This window comes from Microtus ochrogaster, unplaced genomic scaffold, assembly GCF_000317375.1.
Source record: "Microtus ochrogaster isolate Prairie Vole_2 unplaced genomic scaffold, MicOch1.0 UNK7, whole genome shotgun sequence".
NCBI classification, from domain to species: domain Eukaryota; kingdom Metazoa; phylum Chordata; class Mammalia; order Rodentia; family Cricetidae; genus Microtus; species Microtus ochrogaster.
Window position 1 is genome coordinate 9307443 of NW_004949105.1, and position 517 is coordinate 9307959.

A 517-nucleotide genomic window follows, 5' to 3' on the forward strand; every position below is an offset into this window, starting at 1 on the left:
TGTGTGCGCGCGCACACACGTGCAGATACACACACAGTATGTTCTCGGCAGCAGCAAGCCAATTGCTTAGGCCATAAAGTGGCTATGTCCTGTGTGAGATATCACACCTGAGTCAGACAGAGAATCAGTTCTTCAGCAGCAATGGTGATAAATCTCTCACTCAGTCGCTCAGGAAAATGTCCTCCGGTGTTTTCTCTTGCCCTCATTTGTCTCTTGCTGACCTTGACCATCCAACAAAGATGCCAGCATCTGTGTTTCAGCTCAGACCTGTCCTGAGAATTAGACTTCTCCATTCAGTTGCCTGTGATGCTTGCATTTAAATGTCTGAGATGTTCCTCTCCCAGCAACCCCCCCCCCCGACAAAGTGGACGTACACCCTGCGGATTGCCTCGTCTCAATCACTTGTGTCCTGAAACAGACACTCCTCCTTGGTTCTCTTGACTCTGTCTTCACTCTCACCATCTGCTCCCAATAGCACAGGCAAAATGTGACTTCAAACGTGGCTGGAGCATGGCAG